Source organism: Oncorhynchus kisutch, linkage group LG2 (assembly GCF_002021735.2).
Source record: "Oncorhynchus kisutch isolate 150728-3 linkage group LG2, Okis_V2, whole genome shotgun sequence".
Taxonomy (NCBI): Eukaryota; Metazoa; Chordata; class Actinopteri; order Salmoniformes; family Salmonidae; genus Oncorhynchus; species Oncorhynchus kisutch.
The window spans coordinates 61,255,039-61,276,654 of record NC_034175.2 but is presented as its reverse complement, the minus strand read 5'-3'; the positions used below and the strand labels follow the sequence as shown (position 1 = coordinate 61,276,654).

Here is a 21,616-nt window from a genome sequence, read left to right as displayed (position 1 = left end):
TCACTACCACTCTACAGTACTATATACAGACTCACTACCACTCTACAGTACTCTATACAGGCTCACTACCACTCTATACAGGCTCACTACCACTCTACAGTACTCTATACAGGCTCACTACCACTCTACAGTACTCTATACAGGCTCACTACCACTCTATACAGGCTCACTACCACCCTACAGTACTCTATACAGGCTCACTACCACTCTACAGTACTCTATACAGGCTCACTACCACTTTACAGTACTTTATACACACTCACATACCAGCTCCCTCATCCTACTCTTATACAATGCAGCACACTCAAACAGACATCCACTCAACTCAGAAGAAAACATGTACAAAGAACATTTGAATTTACAAACAGAATGACACCGGAATAAAAGCAGGCATTAATGCAACCTCTTTTTCTCCAAGGCCTCACCTCCCTCTCTCCGTCTCCACTTCTCACACCTAGAGAAGCAACCCTCCCTCTCGTTTCATCGCTCCGTTTCTCTCTCGTCAATCTCTCCCTCTCTCCAGCCCCAGATGGTCAAGTACTGTGACCAATTAAAGACAGCCCCAGGGACAGAGCCAGTTATAGCCTCAGCCATCTGACCACCACTACCGTGTGTGTGTGTTTGTGTGTGTGTGGTTCACTGCATGAGAGGGTACTGAGACATTTTTGCCACTCCCATGTGGTGCTGCTTTTCAAATTGGCCCGTGTGTATGTATGAGTGTGTGTGAATAAACATAAGCAGGAAAATAAGCCTATCTCCAGAAACAAGTGCAGAGCAATGGTCTGGTCTGTGTAACAGGGCCAGTCCCTCCTTTAAATCAGACGAAGACCCATTCACACACAGAGCCATCCAGCCACCCATCAATCAGCCATATGGAGACACACCCAGACAGAGACATGGGAGGAGGCAGAGCGTGGTGTCTGGTTGGTGGCAATGGGAGGGGTGCTGATTGTGGTGATGTGTGTGTGTGTGTGTGTCTTCAGGGTGGGGATAATGCATCCCGGTGTATGTGTAGGGGGGGGGGGGGGCTGGCTGGAATATGCAGTCCCTGGTGTGTGGAGGAGGGGCTGGCATATACAGTCCCTGGTGTATGTGGGGGGGCTGGAATATGCAGTCCCTGGTGTGTGTAAGGGGGCTGGAATATGCAGTCCCTGGTGTGTGTAGGGGGGCTGGAATATGCAGTCCCTGGTGTGTGTAGGGGGGCTGGAATATGCAGTCCCTGGTGTGTGTAGGGGGGCTGGAATATGCAGTCCCTGGTGTGTGTAGGGGGGCTGGAATATGCAGTCCCTGGTGTGTGTAGGGGGGCTGGAATATGCAGTCCCTGGTGTGTGTAGGGGGGCTGGAATATGCAGTCCCTGGTGTGTGTAGGGGGGCTGGAATATGCAGTCCCTGGTGTGTGTAGGGGGGCTGGAATATGCAGTCCCTGGTGTGTGTAGGGGGGCTGGAATATGCAGTCCCTGGTGTGTGTAGGGGGGCTGGAATATGCAGTCCCTGGTGTGTGTAGGGGGGCTGGAATATGCAGTCCCTGGTGTGTGTAGGGGGGCTGGAATATGCAGTCCCTGGTGTGCATAGGGGGGCTGGAATATGCAGTCCCTGGTGTGCGTAGGGGGGCTGGAATATGCCGTCCCTGGTGTGAGTAGGGGGGCTGGAATATGCAGTCCCTGGTGTGCGTAGGGGGGCTGGAATATGCAGTCCCTGGTGTGTGTGTCTGTGTGGGACGGTGGTGCATTGTCTGGAACAATCTGGTGCCTCATGGGAAGAGGGTAGTGTGGGTGAGAAAATACCAGTCGGTGTGTGATATATATATATATATACACAGTGCCTTGCGAAAGTATTCGGCCCCCTTGAACTTTGCGACCTTTTGCCACATTTCAGGCTTCAAACATAAAGATATAAAACTGTATTTTTTTGTGAAGAATCAACAACAAGTGGGACACAATCATGAAGTGGAATGACATTTATTGGATATTTCAAACCTTTTTAACAAATCAAAAACTGAAAAATTGGGCGTGCAAAATTATTCAGCCCCCTTAAGTTAATATTATTATTAAGTTAATAATATTATTTATTGGATATTCCAAACCTTTTTAACAAATCAAAAACTGAAAAATTGGGCGTGCAATATTATTCAGCCCCCTTAAGTTGATTACAGCTGTAAGTCGCTTGGGGTATGTCTCTATCAGTTTTGCACATCGAGAGACTGACATTTTTTCCCATTCCTCCTTGCAAAACAGCTCGAGCTCAGTGAGGTTGGATGGAGAGCATTTGTGAGCAGCAGTTTTCAGTTCTTTCCACAGATTCTCGATTGGATTCAGGTCTGGACTTTGACTTGGCCATTCTAACACCTGGATATGTTTATTTTTGAGCCATTCCATTGTAGATTTTGCTTTATGTTTTGGATCATTGTCTTGTTGGAAGACAAATCTCCGTCCCAGTCTCAGGTCTTTTGCAGACTCCATCAGGTTTTCTTCCAGAATGGTCCTGTATTTGGCTCCATCCATCTTCCCATCAATTTTAACCATCTTCCCTGTCCCTGCTGTAGAAAAGCAGGCCCAAACCATGATGCTGCCACCACCATGTTTGACAGTGGGGATGGTGTGTTCAGGGTGATGAGCTGTGTTGCTTTTACGCCAAACATAACGTTTTGCATTGTTGCCAAAAAGTTCAATTTTGGTTTCATCTGACCAGAGCACCTTCTTCCACATGTTTGGTGTGTCTCCCAGGTGGCTTGTGGCAAACTTTAAACAACACTTTTTATGGATATCTTTAAGAAATGGCTTTCTTCTTGCCACTCTTCCATAAAGGCCAGATTTGTGCAATATACGACTGATTGTTGTCCTATGGACAGAGTCTCCCACCTCAGCTGTAGATCTCTGCAGTTCATCCAGAGTGATCATGGGCCTCTTGGCTGCATCTCTGATCAGTCTTCTCCTTGTATGAGCTGAAAGTTTAGAGGGACGGCCAGGTCTTGGTAGATTTGCAGTGGTCTGATACTCCTTCCATTTCAATATTATCGCTTGCACAGTGCTCCTTGGGATGTTTAAAGCTTGGGAAATCTTTTTGTATCCAAATCCGGCTTTAAACTTCTTCACAACAATATCTCAGACCTGCCTGGTGTGTTCCTTGTTCTTCATGATGCTCTCTGCGCTTTTAACGGACCTCTGAGACGATCACAGTGCAGGTGCATTTATACGGAGACTTGATTACACACAGGTGGATTGTATTTATCATCATTAGTCATTTAGGTCAACATTGGATCATTCAGAGATCCTCACTGAACTTCTGGAGAGAGTTTGCTGCACTGAAAGTAAAGGGGCTGAATAATTTTGCACGCCCAATTTTTCAGTTTTTGATTTGTTAAAAAAGTTTGAAATATCCAATAAATGTCATTCCACTTCATGATTGTGTCCCACTTGTTGTTGATTCTTCACAAAAAAATACAGTTTTATATCTTTATGTTTGAAGCCTGAAATGTGGCAAAAGGTCGCAAAGTTCAAGGGGGGCGAATACTTTCATATATATATATATATATATACACACACGTGTATATAAATTCAGCAAAAAAAATAAACATCCTTTTTCAGGACCCTGTCTTTCAAAGATAATTTGTAAAAATCCAAATAACTTCACAGATCTTTATTGTAAAGGGTTTAAACACTGTTTCCCATGCTTGTTCAATGAACCAGGTAGCCTAGTGGTTAGAGCGTTGGACTAGCAACCGAAAGTTTGCAAGATTGAATCCCCGAGTTGACATGGTTAAAATCTGTCATTCTGCCCCTGAACAAGGCAGTTAACTCACTGTTCCTCGGCTGTCATTGAAAATAAGAATTTGCTCTTAACTGACTTGCCTAGTTAAATAAAGGTTAAAAAATAAATATATATATATATATATATATATATATATATATATAAAAAATAAAACAATTAATGAACATGCACCTGTGGAACAGTCGTTAAGAAACTAACAGCTTACAGATGGTAGACAAATAAGGGCACAGTTATGAAAATGTAGGACACTAAAGAGGCCTTTCTTCTGACCTTGGCTAAGGTGTATGTAATCTTTAGACTTCAACTGTATATGTATGTATGTAGATTTGAAGCGGAAGTTTACATACACCTTAGCCAAATACTTTTAAACTCAGTTTTTCACAATTCCTGACATTTAATTCCAGTAAAAATTACCTGTCTTAGGTCAGTTAGGATCACCACTTCATTTTAAGAATGTGAAATGTCAGAATAATAGTAGAGAGAATTACTTATTTCAGCTTTTATTTCTTTCATCACATTCCCAGTGGGTCAGTAGTTTACATATACTCAAATAGTATTTGGTAGCATTGCCTTTAAATTGTTTAACTTGGGTCAAAAGTTTTGGTGTAGCCTTCCACAAGCTTCCCACAATAGATTGGGTGAATTTTGGCCCATTCCTCCTGACAGTGCTGGTGCAACCGAGTCAGGTTTGTAGGCCTCCTTGCTCGCACACGATTTTTCAGTTCTGCCCACAAATATTCTATGGGACTGAGGTCAGGGCTTTGTGATGGCCACTCCAATACCTTGACTTTGTACTCCTTATTCCATTTTGCCACAGCTTGGGGTCATTGTCCATTTGGAAGACCCATTTGCGACCAGGATTTAGCCTTTCAGGTTATGTTGATATAGGACTCGTTTTACTATGGATATTGATATTGATACCTTTTTGTTTCCTCCAGCACCTTCACAGGGTCCTTTGCTGTTGTTCTGGGATTGATTTGCACTTTTCACACCAAAGCACGTTCATCTCTAGGAGACAGAACGCGTCTCCTTCCTGAGTGGTATGACGGCTGCGTGGTCCCATGGTGTTTATACTTGCGTACTATTGTTTGTACAGATGAACTTGTTACCTTCAGGTGTTTGAAAATTACTCCCAAGGATGAACAAGACTTTTCTGAGGTCTTGGCTGATTTCTTTTGATCTTCCCATGATGTCAAGCAAAGAGGCACTGAGTTTGAAGGTAGGCCTTGAAATACATCCACAGGTACACCTCAATTGACTAAAATTATGTCAATTAGCCTATCAGAAGTTTTGCAAGCTGTTTAAAGGCAAAGTCAACTTAGTGTATGTAAACTTCTGACCAACTGGAATTGTGATACAGTGAATTATAAGTGAAATAATCTGTCTGTAAACAATTGTTAGAAAAATTACTTGTGTACATGTCCTAACCGACTTGCCAAAACTATAGTTTGTTAACAAGACATTTGTTGAGTGGTTGAAAAACTAGTTTTAATGACTCCAACCTAAGTGTATGTAAACTTACGACTTCAACTGTATGTGTATGTGTATGTGTGTGTGTGTGTGTGTGTGTGTGTGTGTGTGTGTGTGTGTGTGTGTGGGGTGGGGGGTGGGGGGTATGCATATGCAGTCCAGGGTGAGAGTAGGTTGAACAGAACCACAGGGCACCAGTCCGGCAGGGTATCAGATAAGACTGTCTGTCTGAGCTAGAACAACACCAGGGGGGCTTACACACAAAATGTCCCCTCCGGCAGAGCTCGACCCTGGAGTGGGACACAGGTGGCAGCACATGTCTGCTGTCTGCACCCGCCTGTTCAGGGGGAGAGTGTGGTGTGTGTGTGTGTATGTACGTACGTGATTGCTCACGCCGTGGAGATTGAGGATGTCGTTATCCACACAGGGGCCTTCGAAGTGGAATTCTGTCACAGAGGGACATTTTAAGAGAATACTCTGCAGAGCTCCATCAGGCCTTTAGATTTCCTTGCTACTGTGTAGTACCGTGTGGTGTATACGTGTAGTGTGTTCAGAGTTGGTTTCCCCCCACTTCCACAGAGACAGACAGCCTGGGGCTCTAGAGCCCACACTGAAATCCATTATAGTAGACATTTGAAATAAATCACTATTTCTCATTCCAAATAATGAGGGGCTGATTAGCATGCTAACGAGGCGGGCACGATGTTAATCTCTTTAAATTGATACCAGCACTACCTCCACACACATACAGACACAGACCGACAGAGACACTATGGAACACAAAGCTTTTACTATCTCTTCCTGGAATATACAAAGTTGGAGGTCATCTGCCTTTGGTCAAAAGAGCAGGAACAAAGATTTCACAAAATAAATCAGAAACACAGATATTATCATACTGCAATAAACATGGTATAGAGAAGATGGACTCACTGGTTGCCCTCTAGGTTACAGAGAGCTGGTAGTCCCATCCACCAAACTACCAGATGTTACACAGTGAAGGGACCCAGAGGGAATGCTAATTTGGTAAATTAACCAAAAACAGGAAACATTTTGCAATTGGGTAGGAATAAAAAATGAAATAATAGTACTGTAGTCTCTCAGAGCATACCAAGTCAGCCAACTAACACCGCTATCAAACCCCAACAGAGAAATACTCAACCATGAGGTATTGAAGCCCAACCGACAGCATGATATTAAGAAATTCTGTAGGCAGAAGAAAGGCAGTGTAGAAAGCTACCGAAAACCACTGGGCAACCACAAATCCAATCCCTCCTAGACAACTTCCAGGACAAAATGTTTCCCTGCAATAGCGATGGTGTAAACTTTGCAGTAGGAAGCCTGAACAGTATATTTGACTTATCAGCAAACATATCAAATAAAATACAAATCTAGCAGAAAACTAACAACAACAAATGGTTTCATGAAGAATGCAAAAAGCTAAGAAAGATATTGAGAAACCAATCCAACCAAAAACACAGAGACCCAGAGAAGCAGAACGAACTCCCTATGTTGAAACACTAGAACAATAGAAAAATACACCAGGAAAAGGAACAGCATGTCAGAAAACAGCTCAATCTGATTGAATAATCCATACAGTCCAATCACTTCTGGGGAAATTGGAATACACTAAACAAACAACAACACGATGAGCTATCTATGCAAAATGGAGATGTATGTATAAAGCACTTCTCCAACATGTTTGGTCATATAACAAAGATCCAACAGCAAACACATGCACAGTGCCTTCAGAAAGTATTCACACCCCTTGACATTTTTCAAATCTTGTTGTCTTACAGCCTGAATTTAAAATGTATTAAATTAAGATTCACTGACCTACACACAATACCTCAGAATGTCAAAGTGGAATTATTTAAAAAAAATGTTTTACAAATTAATAAAAAATGAAGAGCACTAAAGTAATACTGCAAAAAATGTGACAAAGAAAATAACTTTTTATGCTTAATGTAAAGTGTTATGTTTGGGGCCAATCCAATAGAACACATTAGTGAGTAACACTCTCCATATTTTCAAGCACTGCGGTGGCTACATCATGTTATGGGAATGCTTGTAATCGTTAAGGACTGGGAAGTTTTTCAGGATAAAAAAATAAATGGGAAAAATCCTAGGGGAAAACATTGTTCAGACTGCTTTCTACCAGCCACTTGGAGATCAATTCATCTTTCAGCAGGACAATAACCTAAAACACAAAACCAAATCTACAATGGAGTTGCTTACCAAAAAGGCAGTGAATGTTGCAGAGTGGCCAAGTTACAGTTTCGACTTAAATCTATTGCAAGACCTGAAAATGGTTGTCTCGCAATGATCAACCCCCAATTTGACAGGGCTTGAAGAATTTTTTAAAGAATAATGTAAATATTGTACAATCTAGGTGTACAATCTAGGTGTACAATCTAGGTGTACAATCTAGGTGTACAATCTAGGTGTACAATCTTGGCGTGGCATGCTCTTTACACAGATTTACACAGAATGACTCACAGCTGTAATCGCTGCCAAATGTGCATCTATGAATTATTGACCCAGCAGTGTGAATACTTGTGAAAATTAGATCATTCTGTATTTTATTTTCAATAAATGTGCACCAATTTTTTGTAACATGTTTTCACTGTGCCCAATTATGTTTGTACCATGTTATGTCCTGCTACCATGTTGTGTTGCTACCATGTTGTTGTCATGTTGTGTTGCTACCATACTGTGTTGTCATGTGTTGCTGCCTTGCTATGTTGTTGTCTTTAGGTCTCTGTTTATGTTGTGTTGTGTTGTCTCTCTTGTCGTGATGTGTGTTTTGTCCTATATTTATGTATTTTTAATCTCAACCCGTCCCCAAGGAGGCCTTTTGCCTTTTGGTAGGCCGTCATTGTAAATAAGAATTTGTTTTTAACTGACTTGCCTAGTGAAATTAAGGTAACATTTAAAAAAATAAAATAATCACTGTCATTAAGGGATATTGTGTGTAGATGGGTGAGATAAAAAATCTATTTAATCCATTTAGAATTAAAGCTAACAGCAAAATGTGGAATAAGTCAAGGGGTATGAATACTTTCTGAAGACAACTATATTTGTAGACATTTGACATAACTTTATGAAAACTGAGCTGCACTTCCTTACCTCCTGCCAAAGGTAGGGTACGGTACAATTACTACTGGTGACATATGAGCAAACAATTCACATGAAACAATGAATGCGCAAGAATTGTTGTAAGACAACTGAGTGGATTCTGGAGAGCTGAGCACATGCATTCTGGAGAGAGACGTGCCTATAGGCTATCTTCGCCACATTCACCTCCACTTGTGCTCAAAACTAATTATCTTGAAAACATATTGTAGATGTTTTTCACTGATAGCCGCAACTCAATAATCAGCTAAGCCTTTTGCCATGCGGTGCCTATGAAAGACTTCCTCATTTCTCTCCTGTTCTATTGGTTTTCATATCAACTTTAATTCATTGTCCAGAAGCCAAATGCACAATCCTATAGTCATCCCATCCTAGCTGGTGCATCTTTAGATCACCATCTGTCATACCGCTCGCATCAGGTGTGCTGTTTATAATTTGTCCCACGAAATGCATTTTGGCAAATGTTTGAAAATGATGTTTTATTGGCTGCTTCATTACATGAGTTGCATGTTGTGTTAAGATGAAGCTTGTTCCAGGGCTTCAACAATAACTGGCTTCATCCTCGCTTTCGTCTCCTGCCTGTTTTATGAGAACCAGCTGACTAACCTACACATGTAGCATGAGCATTCTCCTATTCATATACATATTCATGTAGCCTTAGCATTCTCCTATTCATATACATATTCATGTAGCATTAGCATTCTCCTATTCATATACATATTCATGTAGCATTAGCATTCTCCTATTCATATACATATTCATGTAGCCTAGCTGCTGCATTGCATTGATCTCACACAAAGAAGAGGCAGCGCACCTCTGAGGGTTAGCGCTTAGCTAAGCTAATCTAATTAAAACGGAGGCACGGTAGTGCTTCTTTGGCCCATTTCCACACCCCCCTACCCCACACACACACAATGCTAACACGATAAACCCTCTCGCATTAGCCTAGCTCGTTAGTGTGGGCGGCAGCTAACTGCAGCACTCACTCGTGCATTGACATTTATTCCATTATTGTATGGGTAATAAACAAGATTGTCAACGTGTGTACTATGCGTGTGTGTCTGTCTGTATCGTCTCTTGCTCTCCTTTGAGAGGGATGTTTGTATATTTTCTCATTCTCCGAATAGTGTGTGTGAACTGCAGTATGATCTCTTCAGACTTGAGCTAGCAACTCCGAAAAACACTTCATGCCATTGAATAAGTGCAAATGAATGAGAGGCAGGTGACGAGGAGGCAGCCACTTCAGAGTACTGAGATGGCCCCTATGCCCTCCCTGTCACACGGTGTCCTGTTCAGAGTACTGAGATGGCCCCTATGCCCTCCCTGTCACACTGTGTCCTGTTCAGAGTACTGAGATGGCCCCTATGCCCTCCCTGTCACACTGTGTCCTGTTCAGAGTACTGAGATGGCCCCTATGCCCTCCCTGTCACACTGTGTCCTGTTCACTCCATCTCCTCCTATTCCATCTACCATCTTGTTCCACTGTGCAGTGGCTGTTCTATTCCTGCTGCAGGTTCTATTCTGTGGTTCCATTGCACCTGTGTGTAACGTTGGGTTGTGTTCCGTAAGAGACGTCACGTAATGTTCTGCGTTGCTGTTCCTGGTTCCACTGACGCACTCTCACCAGAGTCAGTTACCTGACTGAGAGAACAACACCCGGGCTGAGAGTGTGTGTGTGTCTGAGTGGCAGTAATGTCATTGAGCAGGAGGCCCGGTCTCTGGAGGACATGAGATCGGCATGGAAATGGCAGAGTAGACAGTGATAAAATCTCTCTCTCCCTCTCTTTTTTGTTAAGACCCATGCCCATTCACCAGCTCAGAGAACCTACACTCATATACTCACAGTGAGTCAAACTCAGTGCCAAATAGGAAAGAGAGAAGAGTGATTGTAAATTAAACGGAGAAAAGGATGATGGTGAGAGAGAGAGTGAGAGAAGGATAGAGGGACAGAGAGCTAATGCCACTGTGAAAAGGAACAGGAAGCCCAGAGCACCCAATCAATACCAAGAGAGTGGATACTGCCTTCCTCTCTCCTCCAGTAACTTTCGCTCTCTGGCCATCCCTCTCTTTCACACTCTCTAGCCATCCCGCTCTCTCTAGCCATCCCTCTCGCTCTCACTCTCTAGCCATCCCTCTCGCTCTCACTCTCACTCTCTAGCCATCCCTCTCGCTCTCACTCTCTAGCCATCCCTCTCTCTCCCCTCTCGCTCTCACTCTCTAGCCATCCCTCTCTCTCTAGCCATCCCTCTCGCTCTCACTCTCTAGCCATTCCTCTCGCTCTCACTCTCTAGCCATCCCTCTCTCTCCCCTCTCGCTCTCACTCTCTAGCCATCCCTCTCTCTCCCCTCTCGCTCTCACTCTCTAGCCATCCCTCTCTCCCCTCTCTCTCTCACTCTCTAGCCATCCCGCTCTCTCGACTTTCTAGCCATCCCTCTCGCTCTCACTCTCTAGCCATCCCTCTCTCTCCCCTCTCGCTCTCACTCTCTAGCCATCCCTCTCGCTCTCACTCTCTAGCCATTCCTCTCTCTCTCTCTAGCCATCCCTCTCACTCTCTCTAGCCATCCCTCTCACTCTCTAGCCATCCCTCTCACTCTCTAGCCATCCCTCTCACTCTCTCTCTAGCCATCACTCTCTCTCTCTCTAGCCATCCCTCTCACTCTCTAGCCATCCCTCTCACTCTCTAGCCATCCCTCTCACTCTCTCTCTAGCCATCACTCTCTCTCTCTCTAGCCATCCCTCTCTCTCCCCCCTCTCTCACTCTCTAGCCATCCCTCTCTCTCACTCTCTAGCCATCCCTCTCTCTAGCCATCCCTCTCTCTCACTCTCTAGCCATCCCTCTCTCTCACTCTCTAGCATCCCTCTCTCTCACTCTCTAGCCATCCCTCTCTCTCACTCTCTAGCCATCCCTCTCTCTCACTCTCTAGCCATCCCTCTCTCTCACTCTCTAGCCATCCCTCTCTCTCACTCTCTAGCCATCCCTCTCTCTCACTCTCTAGCCATCCCTCTCTCTCACTCTCTAGCCATCCCTCTCTCTAGCCCATTATCTCTTTCCATCACATCTCTTTGTAAATCCACCTTGTTTCTCCTTTTCATCTAGTACTCCTCTCAATCCCTCCTGTTCTTGCGTCCATATCTACCTTCATTCCTAAATCACTCGCCCTTCTCCTCCTCCCTGTTCTCCTCCTTCAATCTGATAAGGCTGGAGAGCCAAGACTTTTATTGACTAGGCCATAGACCTGCTTCTTAGACAGCCAAAGAGGGGAGAGGACAGGGGGAAAGAGATGGAGAGAGTGAAGGAGGGAGGGAGCGAGCGAGAGAGGAAAAGAGGGAGGTATGGATAGATGGGTGACTATCAGTGCAGCCTACACCATAGTCTCGCTGGGTGAATCGATCATTGGTGGAATGACAGAAAATTATTTCAGAAGACACCGCCACCTTTATTCAGTCTTGACCCAATCTGTCTCAAATCAAATTTTATTGGTCACATACACGTGTTTAGCAGATGTTATTGCAGGTGTAGTGAAATGCTTGCGCTTCTAGCTCTGACAGTTCAGTAATATCTAACAAGTAATATCTAACAATTTCACAACATACAGTGGGTGTAAAGGTTTTCCTCCTCTTCGTCTGAAGAGGAGAGGCGAGAAGGATCAATATGCGGCGTGGTAAGTGTCCATGGTTCTTTTAATAAGAAATACTCAACATGAACACAACTGATACAAAAACAATGAACGTGAAACGCACGAAAACAGTACCGTGTGGTGAAAAACACAGACACAGAAACAAACACCCACCAACAAACAGTGAAACCCAGGCTACACAAGTATGATTCTCAATCAGAAACAACTAATGACACCTGCCTCTGATTGAGAACCATACTAGGCCGAAACATAGAAATCCCAAAATCATAGAAAAACAAACAGATTGCCCACCCCAACTCACGCCCTGAACATACTAAATAATGACAAAACAAAGGAAATAAAGGTCAGAAAGTGACATTGGGGAGAACAAGTATTTGATACACTGACGATTTTGCAGGTTTTCCTACTTACAAAGCATGTAGAGGTCTGTCATTTTTATTTGTCATTTTATCGTACACTTCGACTGTGAGAGACTGAATCTAAAACAAAAATCCAGAAAATCACATTGTATGATTTTTAAGGAATTAATTTGAATTTTATTGCATGACATAAGTATTTGATCACCTACCAACCAGTGAGAATTCTGGCTCTCACAGACCTATTCGTTTTTCTTTAAGAAGCCCTCCTGTTCTCCACTCATTACCTGTATTAACTGCACCTGTTTGAACTCGTTACCTGTATAAAAGACACCTGTCCACACACTCAATCAAACAGACTCCAACCTCTCCACAATGGCCAAGACCAGAGACCTGTGTAAGGACATCAGGGATAAAATTGTAGACCTGCACAAGGCTGGGATGGGCTACAGGACAATAGGCAAGCAGCTTGGTGAGAAGGCAACAACTGTTGGCGCAATTATTAGAAGAACGAAGAAGTTCAAGATGACGGTCAATCATCCAAGGTGAGGGATCAGCCCAGAACTACATGGCAAGACCTGGTCAATGACCTGAAGAGAGCTGGGACCACAGTCTCAAAGAAAACCATTCGTAACACACTACGCCGTCATGGATTAAAATCCTGCAGCGTACGCAAGGTCCCCCTGCTCAAGCCAGCGCATGTCCAGGCCTGTCTGAAGTTTGACCATCTGGATGATCCAGAGGAGGAATGGGAGAAGTTTATGTGGTCTGATGAGACAAAAAAATGTTGGTCTAAACTCCACTCGCCGTGTTTGGAGGAAGAAGAAGGATGAGTGCAACCCCAAGAACACCATCCCAACCGTGAAGCATGGAGGTGGAAACATCATTCTTTGGGGATGCTTTTCTGCAAAGGGGATAGGACAACTGCACTGTATTGAGGGGAGGATGGATGGGGCCATGTATCGCGAGATCTTGGCCAACAACCTCCTTCCCTTAGTAAGAGCATTGAAGATGGGTCGTGGCTGGGTCTTCTAGCATGACAACGACACGAAACACACAGCCAGGGCAACTAAGGAGTGGCTCCGTAAGAAGCATCTCAAGGTCCTGGAGTGGCCTAGCCAGTCTCCAGACCTGAGCCCAATCTAAAAATCAGTGGAGGGAGCTGAAATTCCACATTGCCCAGCGACAGCCTCGAAACCTGAAGGATCTGGAGAAGGTCTGTATGGAGGAGTGGGCCAAAATCCCTGCTGCAGTGTGTGCAAACCTGGTCAAGAACTACAGGAAACGTATGATCTCTGTGATTGCAAACAAAGGTTTCTGTACCAAATATTAAGTTCTGCTTTTCTGATGTATCAAATACTTATGTCATGCAATAAAATGCTAATTAATTACTTAAAAATCATACAATGTGATTTTCTGGATTTTTGTTTTTAGATTCCGTCTCACAGTTGAAGTGTAACTATGATAAAAATTACAGGCCTCTACATGCTTTGTAAGTAGGAAAACCTGCAAAATCGTCAGTGTATCAAATACGTGTTCTCCCCACTGTATACCCAAAATACACGTAAATCTAAGTAAGGAAGGGATTAAGAATATATATACACTGCTCAAAAAAATAAAGGGAACACTGAAATAACACATCCTAGATCTGAATGAATGAAATATTCATATTAAATACTTTCTTCTTTACATAGGTGAATGTGCTGACAACAAAATCACACAAAAATGATCAATAGAAATCAAATGTATCAACCCATGGAGGTCTGGATTTGGAGTCACACTCAAAATGAAAGTGGAAAACCACACTACAGGCTGATCCAACGTTGATGTAATGTCCTTAAAACAAGCCAAATGAGGCTCAGTGGTGTGTGTGGCTTCCACGTGCCTGTATGACCTCCCTACAACGCCTGGGCATGCTTCTGATGAGGTGGCAGATGGTCTCCTGAGGGATCTCCTCCCAGACCTGGACTAAAGCATCTGCCAACTCCTGGACAGTCTGTGGTGCAACATGGCGTTGGTGGATGGAGCGAGACATGATGTCCCAGATGTACTCAATTGGATTCAGGTCTGGTGAACGGGTGTGCCAGTCCATAGCATCAATGCCTTCCTCTTGCAGGAACTGCTGACACACTCCAGCCACATGGGGTCTAGCATTGTCTTGCAGTAGGGGGAACCCAGGGCCAACCGCACCAGCATATGGTCTCACAAGGGGTCTGAGGATCTCATCTCGGTACCTAATGGCAGTCAGGCTACCTCTGGCGAGAACATGGAGGGCTGTGCGGCCCCCCAAAGAAATGCCACCCCACACCATGACTGACCCACCGCCAAACCGGTCATGCTGGAGGATGTTTCAGGCAGCAGAACGTTCTCCATGGCGTCTCCAGACTGTCACGTCTGTCACATGTGCTCAGTGTGAACCTGCTTTCATCTGTGAAGAGCACAGGGCGCCAGTGGCGAATTTGCCAATCTTGGTGTTCTCTGGCAAATGCCAAACGTCCTGCACGGTGTTGGGCTGTAAGCACAACCCCCACCTGTGGACGTCAGACCCTCATACCACCCTCATGGAGTCTGTTTCTGACCGTTTGAGCAGACACATGCACATTTGTGGCCTGCTGGAGGTCATTTTGCAGGGCTCTGGCAGTGCTCCTTGCACAAAGGCGGAGGTAGCTGTCCTGCTGCTGGGTTGTTGCCCTCCTACGGCCTCCTCCACGTCTCCTGATGTACTGGCCTGTCTCCTGGTAGCGCCTCCATGCTCTGGACACTACGCTGACAGACACAGCAAACCTTCTTGCCACATCTCGCATTGATGTGCCATCCTGGATGAGCTGCACTACCTGAGCCACTTATGTGGGTTGTAGACTCCGTCTCATGCTACCACTAGAGTGAAAGCACCTCCAGCATTCAAAAGTTACCAAAACATCAGCCAGGAAGCATAGGAACTGAGAAGTGGTCTGTGGTCCCCACCTGCAGAACCACTCCTTTATTGGGAGTGTCTTGCTAAATGCCTATAATTTCCACCTGTTGTCTATTCCATTTGCACAACAGCATGTGAAATGTATTGTCAATCAGTGTTGCTTCCTAAGTGGACAGTTTGATTTCACAGAAGTGTGATTGACTTGGAGTTACATTGTGTTGTTTAAGTGTTCCCTTTATTTTTTTGAGCAGTGTACATATACAATACCATTCAAAAGTTTGGGGTCACTTAGAAATGTCCTTGTTTTTGTCCATTAAAATAACATAAAATTGATCAGAAATACAGTGTAGACATTGTTAATCTTGCAAATGACGATTGTAGCTGGAAATGGCAGATTTTTTTATGGAATATCTACATAGGCGTACAGAAGCCCATTATCAGCAACCATCACTCCTGTGTTCCAATGGCACGTTGTGTTAGCTAATCCATGTTTATCATTTTAAAAGGCTAATTGATCATTAGAAAACCCTTTTGTAATTATGTTAGCACAGCTGAAAACTGTTATGCTGATTAAAGAAGCAACAAAACTGGTCTTCTTAAGACCAGTTGAGTGTCAGCATTTGTGGGTTCGATTATAGGCTCAAAATGGCCAGAAAAACAGACTACAGGTTGACCGATTAATCGGAATGGCCGATTAATTAGGGACGATTTCAAGTTTTCATAACAATTGGAAATCTGTATTTTTGGGCGCCACTTTGCAGATTTTTTACATTTTTTATACCTTTATTTAACTAGGCAAGTCAGTTAAGAACACATTCTTATTTTCAATGATGGCCTAGGAACGGTGGGTTAACAGGGGAAGAACGACAGATTTTCACCTTGTCAGCTCGAGGGATCCAATCGTGCAACCTTACAGTTAACTAGTCCAACGCAATAACGACCTGCCTCTCTCTCGTTGCACTCCACAAGGAGACTGCCTGTTATGAGAATGCAGTAAGCCAAGTTAAGTTGCTAGCTAGCATTAAACTTATCTTATAAAAAACAATCAATGATAATCACTAGTTAACTACACATGGTTGATGATATTACTATATATTATCTAGCGTGTCCTGCGTTGCATATAATCTGACTGAGCATACAAGCATACAAGTATCTAAGTATCTAACTGAGCGGTGGTAGGCAGAAGCAGGCGTGTAAACATTCATTCAAACAGCATTTTCGTGCCTTTTGCCAGCAGCACTTCGTTGTGAGTCAAGCATTGCGCTGTTTATCACTTCAAGCCTATCAACTCCCGAGATGAGGCTGGTTTAACCGAAGTGAAATGGCTAGCTAGTTAGCACGCACTAATAGCGTTTCAAACGTCACTCGCTCTGAGCCTTCTAGTAGTTGTTCCCCTTGCTCTGCATGGGTAACGCTGCTTCGAGGGTGGCTGTTGTTGTTGTGTTGCTGGTTCGAGCCCAGGGAGGAGCGAGGGGAGGGACGGAAGCTATGCTGTTACACTGGCAATACTAAAGTGCCTATAAGAACATCCAATAGACAAAGGTTAATGAATTACAAATGGTTTAGAGGGAAGTAGTCCTATAATTCCTATAATAACTACAACCTAAAACTTCTTACCTGGGAATTTTGAAGATTCATGTTAAAAGGAACCACCAGCTTTCATATGTTCTCATGTTCTGAGCAAGGAACTGAAACGTTAGCTTTCTTACATGGCACATATTGCACTTTTACTTTCTTCTCCAACACTTTGTTTTTGCATTATTTAAACCAAATTGAACATTTTAAATTATTTACTTGAGGCTAAATTGATTTTATAGATGTATTATATTAAGTTAAAATAAGTGTTAATTCAGTACTGTTGTAATTGTCATTATTACAATTTATTTTTATTTATTAAGAAATCGGCCGATTATTTGGTATCGGCTTTTATGGTCCCCCAATAAATCGGTATCGGCATTGAAAAATCATAATCGGTCGACCTCTAAAACAGACGCCTCACAAGTTCTCAACTGGCAGCTTCATTAAATAGTACACGCAAAACACCAGTCTCCATGTCAACAGTGAAGAGGCGATTCCGAGATGCTGGCCTTCTAGGAAGAGTTGCAAAGAAAAAGAATCATAGGCAGTAGGCATGGCATTAACCTTAATAGTCATATCAGGCACAGACTATTTAAAACGCGCCCCTATAGCACCAGCTGCATTGTAGGTAGTACCCGGCGGGATCTAACCAATTAGACTGAGCCAGGAAGAAGGGCTCATCATTTCTCCATCACACACTGTTTTTCCCCCATATCTCTCTCTCTCTCTTGCACTCTCCATTTCCCTCCTCTATCTTTCCCATCAAATCATTCTCTCTATCAGTCACACTCTACATACTATAACTAGCCCCTTCAGCCAATGGGTAGATAAGATAAAACAGGCACATGTGAGTGAGAGAACGTGCTACATTCATGTCCAGCAATTTAAGCAAATGTAGTAAAGGAGCGATCTGTCATACTCTGCTCTGTGCCTGTGAGAGCACTGTAATGATCCACTCTATAGAGTAGTACAGTAGATGTATGTATGGTCTGTGTCTGTGAGAGCACCGTAATGATCCACTCTATAGAGGAGTACAGTAGATGTATGTATGGTCTGTGTCTGTGAGAGCACCGTAATGATCCACTCTATAGAGGAGTACAGTAGATGTATGTATCGTCTGTGAGAGCACCGTAATGATCCACTCTATAGAGGAGTACAGTAGATGCATGTATGGTCTGTGTCTGAGAGCACTGTAATGATCCACTCTATAGAGGAGTACAGTAGATGTATGTATGGTCTGTGTCTGTGAGAGCACTGTAATGATCCACTCTATAGAGGAGTACAGTAGATGTATGTATCGTCTGTGTCTGTGAGAGCACTGTAATGATCCACTCTATAGAGGAGTACAGTAGATGTATGTATGGTCTGTGTCTGTGAGAGCACTGTAATGATCCACTCTATAGAGGAGTACAGTAGATGTATGTATGGTCTGTACCTGTGAGAGCACCGTATTGATCCACTCTATAGAGGAGTACAGTAGATGTATGTATGGTCTGTGTCTGTGAGAGCACCGTAATGATCTACTCTATAGAGGAGTACAGTAGATGTATGTATGGTCTGTGAGAGCACCGTAATGATCCACTCTATAGAGGAGTACAGTAGATGTATGTATGGTCTGTGAGAGCACCGTAATGATCCACTCTATAGCGGAGTACAGTAGATGTATGTATGGTCTGTGAGAGCACTGTAATGATCCACTCTATAGAGGAGTGCAGTAGATGTATGTATGGTCTGTGTCTGTGAGAGCACTGTAATGATCCACTCTATAGAGGAGTACAGTAGATGTATGTATGGTCCGTGTCTGTGAGAGCACCGTAATGATCCACTCTATAGAGGAGTACAGTAGATGTATGTATGGTCTGTGAGAGCACCGTAATGATCCACTCTATAGAGGAGTACAGTAGATGTATGTATGGTCTGTGTCTGTGAGAGCACCGTAATGATCCACTCTATAGAGGAGTACAGTAGATGTATGTATGGTCTGTGAGAGCACCGTAATGATCCACTCTATAGAGGAGTACAGTAGATGTATGTATGGTCTGTGAGAGCACTGTAATGATCCACTCTATAGAGGAGTGCAGTAGATGTATGTATGGTCTGTGTCTGTGAGAGCACCGTAATGATCCACTCTATAGAGGAGTACAGTAGATGTATGTATGGTCTGTGAGAGCACTGTAATGATCCACTCTATAGAGGAGTGCAGTAGATGTACAGTATGAGTGTGCTGTGTTTAGACAGGCAGCAAAATTCTGACCTATCAGATCAGCTCTGAAAAATATCTGTTGTGATTGTTCAAAACTCGTGTTGTTGGAAAAAAAGATCATTATTGGGCTGCCTGTGTGAACGCAGCCAGAGTGACTAAGACTACCGTGGTCTTGAATGTGAGTGTTTTTGAGCCACATGGCTGAGTAGGAGAAGAGCAGTCTGCTGTTTGTCCCTGTTCTCACACAAGTGCCTTGGACACACTCACACACAGGCTGGTGCGTGGGACATGCATGGGAACACACACACACACAGTAGGACCAATGTTCCCTCAATTTTTTTTTGATCTGCTGAGAGCAAACTGGAAAGTTGTGAAAATTCTGTGCAACTTCCGGCGTGTGTTTACTGTGACCACTAAGGCTGTACCCTCTTTAACTTTGTTTTAACAGTGGTCAAGTAGGCTACTGTGGCTATTTGATTATAATGTAGGCCTACCATTAAAAACAATGGAGAAAATGCATCCCATAACATTTAAATGGAAATAACAGTTATATCATTCAGCCTACAGTAGCAGCCAATGTGTGGTGTTCAATGCAGGCCTACATTCAGTGAGAAGAAAAAACATACAGGGCTTGACATCAACCTGTTTATCCACTTGTCCTTCAGACAAGGTGACTGAAAATGTTATTGTGTTTGATGCAAGAAACCACAAAATAAGCTACCCTCCGCCTTTTGGCTACTTAGCTTATTCAAGCCTTTCTCAAAATACAACACTGCCCCTTTTAGACAAAAACAAGCTCTTTACCCAACTGGCTTTTCAAAGATTTTGTGCTCTCGTAGGAAGCAATCACTCTCCTATTGCGGACTACAAAATGATCCAGAACTGGGCTAACTCATTAACTAGAAAAGGATATTAACAAATGTACAAACGTCGCAACATACCATCTCTGGCTTTGATCTCAAAACAAGCGCATCTCCTCACAACCGCTGATGCTGTAAAAACAGTCCAGTTCAAAGTGAATGGCACAGATCCATATATGGCAACGGTCTATTTGCATACAGGCCTGATTGGTTATGGCACACAGGTCTGTGTAGAGTTTGTGCTGTCAATGCAATAGAATCCTACTCCTATATTCCTTCTCTTGAGTGGTTAGTTTTGCATACTAAGTCTTGCGTAGTTCGTTTTGTTTCAGTATGTTGCATTGAAAGTAGCAAATATTACGTTGGTTCATCACAATTCCCACAGTAAAGGGAAATGTTGATTGTGTAAAGGGGGAAAACTATAGAAATTACAGTGAAGTTCAATCTCGTGTTCTCTGCGCGCGCTGATATTTCTTCTGTGTGGCAGTCCCGTGGAGCAGCATGTATGCGCACGCAGTTTAGAGGGGACATTGGGTAGGACCATTCCATGCTGTTGGATTTTTATCACAAGCTAATGTGTAGAATACACACAATCTGGCTACACACAATCTGGCGCATGGAACAAACACGGACGCGCACGCGCACACAGACACGCACACACTCACACTGGTGTATGGAACAAACACACAGACAGGCTGGTACGTCCACACTCTGGAAGTCAAAAAAGTTACTAATATTTTGAATTTATTTCCAGTTATTTTCAATAACTTGTTGGTGCTTTGATGAGTTGATTAGAAATTGGGCGCCAGTTTGTTCAGCTAGCCCACGCAACACAGTCACATGTAGACTCATGTCTCATTAGAAAAGGTGTGACAGACACACAGTGTGGTATCATCTTTCTGAACAATCAGCCACACACACGGCCCAGGTGATATATTCTACTGCACACACCTCACTCAATCAACGATGATCAAGTATCAGACAGGCCAGTTGCGCTGCAGATAACCTTCCCTGGGGGACAGAGAGGATACATTGTTCTACTTGCATAAATCAGTCTCACAGAGCCAATTGTGACAGAGAGGACACTGATCACTATGTGTCACCGTCCTTTACTTAGCAACCACACTGATTACTCAGTTTTCCTCCTATCAACTTATATCCCCCACTTATCCCACCCACCCTCACTCTATCCAATACTTCCTCCTATTCTCTGATTAGATAGCCAACTTCCCTCCTGTCCTGTGACATCACTGGTGAGATACACACTTCCTGCTTCGAGACGAGAATGTTCTTCGTTCCCAAACAGTGAACAGATACAGAGAGAGGGTGAGAGAAAAATAAGGAGTTTGAGAGAGCGTGAAAGAGGGGGAGGCAGTGGGTAGAAGACAGGGTATTGCGTATCCGGACGCATGCAGCTGCTGAGAGACGGGGATGAGGGGAGGGAGGGAAGAGAACCCTGTAACATCCCCCTGACCATGGGGAACTGGGCTAAGATTATAGACACAGAGAGGGGCTCATATAACACACACCCCCCCCCCCCCCCCAGACACACACTCTATAAATACAGTATGTTATCAGCAGCACCATTTTGCAGTGCTTTACGCCTGAGCCTTGCCCCACATTCAAAGCATACCGTGCATACTGCTGCAAGGCCACCAATATACTATAGTTAGTACAGGGGCTTTTACGCTGCTGCC

General features: G+C 43.7%; 1 protein-coding gene across 1 annotated transcript in view; it reads right to left on the bottom strand.

The window, feature by feature from the left end:
• The window catches only part of LOC109904848 (immunoglobulin superfamily member 3-like), a 170,276-nt gene that overhangs the window by 117,648 nt on the left and 31,012 nt on the right, over positions 1-21,616 (bottom strand). The gene's annotated exons all lie outside the window — the stretch shown is intronic.